Source organism: Octodon degus, unplaced genomic scaffold (genome assembly GCF_000260255.1).
Source record: "Octodon degus isolate 3935 unplaced genomic scaffold, OctDeg1.0 scaffold00006, whole genome shotgun sequence".
In the NCBI taxonomy this organism is placed as follows: Eukaryota; Metazoa; Chordata; class Mammalia; order Rodentia; family Octodontidae; genus Octodon; species Octodon degus.
Window position 1 is genome coordinate 11419212 of NW_004524582.1, and position 3808 is coordinate 11423019.

The following is a 3808-nucleotide window of genomic DNA, read 5'->3' on the forward strand; positions in this document are numbered from 1 at the left end:
TCAACTCAGGAAGTTTTACCCAAGAAAAGGGAGGTAAGGAGTGGTGTTTGCCAAATAAGGAAATGTGAATTAACTGACTAGGAGCTTGAAAATGGAGATCAAGGCAACAGAGGAGGAGGAAAGTAGGGGTGCAGAAGGTAGTCCTCACCACTAAACTGGGGACGCACAGGCCGATTTGCACTCCATATAAATTTTGTTGGTTTGAACTACCTTTTTACTGCAGGCTGCTTTGAGAAATTTAGAGGAAAATAAAAACCCCAGACTTAAGGCAGCATTCATGGAAGGAAAGCCTGAGATAGTAACAGGGATTACAGTCCCTGTAATGTAAACATTCACCTTGGGGACGGAAATTCTGCTCTCCCAGTTGCGTGAGTTCCCTGTTTCACATCACGAAGTCAACCACAGCCTTCTGCACAATGTATGGTCTCAAACAATGAGTACATTATGGAGATCAAATAGGAGTTTGCTCCACCCTTCATCCCTTCCCTGGTATTAGGTCTACCTCACGGTTTCAAACAAGGTTGGCACGCCCTGAGGTCATGCCCCAAGGAAAAGAAATCCTTGTTTTGAAACATGTGCCCAGGAAGCAAGAAGAATGAGTCACTTTGGAAAAAATGAAGGCAAACAGAAGTCAAAGTTTTGAAATAATCAAGATTTTCATCCAAAAAGGTTTGCCCTGAACATGGTGGAGTTTTTGTTTTGTTTTGGTTTGGTTTTTTTTGTATCTCCTAATGGTTCCTCCTGATTTCCAGACCCAGTCTGGGTCAGGGCTGCCCTAGTCAGGAAGGATTGTAAAAGGCAAAGAAATGTACCTAAGACACTAGGACCCAAGACACTGGGACCCAAGATGCTGGGACCCAAGACACACCAGCTGCCAGGAAGTGTTCACTGTGCCCATATTCATGCACACATGTGTCTACATGCAGTTGCACACATATATATGACAATGACACTATGCAACATAAATGGAAAGATACCACGGCTCCTATACAGAAGTCTTCTGGCTCTTTCCTAGTATAAATCAGTCTTTCACAAAGAAGGCCGAGCCTTAGGCAAAGCAGACCTGGGTATGATAAAGGGACAGAAAGTTCATGATTACGATTGGGGTCCAAACGTCCCCCAAAGGCCTCATTGGTGGCTGATGGGTTTCTTGGAAGTTGACTGGATCTTGAGGAGTTTATTATCATTAGTGGACTGATCCTTGACAGATTCACAGCTCAATGCACTTATTGGGAGGTAGGATGTAACTGGATAATGTAGGGGAATCAGGGGCCATGGACTTGCAGGCTACGTTTTGTCCTGAACCCCTTTATTCTTGCTCTCTCCTTGCTTTTTGGCCTCCATGAGCTGAGTGGCTTTTTGGCCGTGAGTTTCCGCCAGGACATTTCTGCCTCAGCACAGGCCTGTAAGCAATGGACCTAGCTGACCGGGGGCTGCAACCTTTGAAATCGTGAGCCAAAATAAGCCTTTCCTCCTTCACATTTTGTTCTCAGATATTCGTCATAGCAACGGCAAGCTCACCAGCAAGTGCTCAGGTAGGCCTGCATCAGTGGTCAGCAAACTCCAATATCTGAGATAATCATTAAAAAAACAAACAACAACAACAACAAAACCCTCAGAGTTCCCCTTCCCAAAGACTCTAAATCTTTGGTTCATGGTAGAGCAAAAAACACACATCTTATTTTTTAGTTTGAGACAGGATCTTGGCGAGTCACTAAATTGCTTAGGCCAGGTTCAAACTTTCCACCCTCCTGCCTCAGCCTTCCAGAGTGCTGAAATGATAGGCATGTGATGCGGCACCTGGCTGGGGACTTTAACCAGCACTCCAGCCATTCCCCTGCCGGGAAAGCCGGGTACTGCAGGAACCAGGGTCTTCTTTCTCCACACAACCTTCAGAACTCTTGTCAGAGGATTGTTTCCTGCTGATCCTTCCTAAGGATGAATGTCCCTTTGCCTCTAAGTCATTAGTGTTGCCTGCTCTGAATCTGCTCTCTTCCCTTGCTCATTCTACCCCTTTCTCTCCCCATCACTTCCTCTGTTCTGATTTCCCCATGGCCCCTCATTTTTTCTACCTTTTCCTTAATTTAGTTTAAGAAACTATTGACTGAATTCTCACTGCAATTTGAAGGTACTGAGATGATGCATGTGAATTAAGATGGAGCCCTTGTCCTTCAGAGGCTGAAGTCAGCTTGGGGAGGCAGATCAAATAGACGACCAATTGACTGACTGACTGACTGACTGACTGACTGACTGACTGACTGACTGATTGAGTGATTGATTGAGACAAGACTCACTATAGAATTCAGGCTGGTTTTGAACTCTTCCTGTAACCCAGACTGGCCTCAAACTCACAGTGATTCTCCTGCTTCAGCCTCCCACATGAGGGGATTAGAGGTAGGCACTGTCATCCTCACAGACTTTTAATAGGATGAATTAAGGTAATTTTCAAGGAGGCTAGCACAGCTCCTCTCAGCTGTGGGTGGCCCCAAAGCTGGGTTCTCCAGGAAGTGCACCGAATAACCAGTTTCCCAGGGAACTGAGGTCCCCTTTCCTGGCATCCCACCTCCAATTCCCACCAAACTAAAATGCATGTAATTTCCCAATATGTTAGTTTACTAGAACAATCTGAGAATCTGAGTATCAGAGAAAAAGAGAAAAACTGATTTGGAATTATACCTATAAAATGATACAGTATTATCCCAGATGCCCATTTTTAGAGTAGATTTTTGAATTTTAGGGGCCTGATTTTTTTAATTCTTTATATATTCTAAGGAAAAATGAAAGAAAGAAAGAAGGGGAAATTATACACACACACAGACAGACACACAGACAATAGCTAAGATATTTGTACTACTGATTTCTAGTGGTCTATTAAAAAGAACAGTTAATACTTAATTTAAAAAAGTTTTGGACCAATTTTGCATGTTGTATCTGGTAATCTGAACAACTACTTTGAATATAATAATGTGTAATATAATAACTATTGTTGATTTCTATCATCTTGTTTTGAAATTCTGTATTTTTTAATTTTTAAAAATTTTTATTCTGTATATAGTTACATTCTCTTAATGAATAGAATGATTTGTTCTAATGGTGTTTGTAAATAGGATCTCAAGTCCGCATCTTGTACAGCAATTAACCACTAAGAAGAATGTATGCAGTGTGTTAAATATTGAAACTGTCCTAGCGATTTGATTCGAAACTGTCTCATTGCTATTTGTTTATCAATAAAATTATGAAAAAAATAAAATAAATAAATAAATTTAATAAATTTTAAAAAATTATTCTCTTTAAAATTAAAAATTAGATGGTTAAAAGTATAAAAAAAGACATGGTATCAAAAATGTCTGAAGAGTGAATGCACAGGGATCAAGACAGCATATGAAATCTGCTTTAAACAGACTTCCATTTTTTTCGTCTTTCTGAGACTGGGTTTCACTCTGCAGTTCAGGCTGGCCTAAAACTGACTCCAGCCCAGGCCGACCCTCCTGCTTCAGCCTCCTGAGTGCTAGGGTTGCAGACCTGAGCTACCATGCCTGGCTTTAGACTTTGTAAATGGAAAGTTTGTTTTCCCCACTTGCCCTGGAAAGCATTAGTTAGCAGATAAAGCGATAGACTTGGGGGACAACCCCCCAGTACCCCAAATCCTCCACCAGGCTGAAGTCCCCCCTCCTTTCATGCTCACCTGACCTCGACATCACACTTCCTGTTTTTCATTTTCCAACCTGAAAGGAAGGCATCAAAAGACCTCTGCTTCCAGAGGCTTGACAAGGACAAAAAAACTCTGCGCTTCTCTGGTGAGATCCCC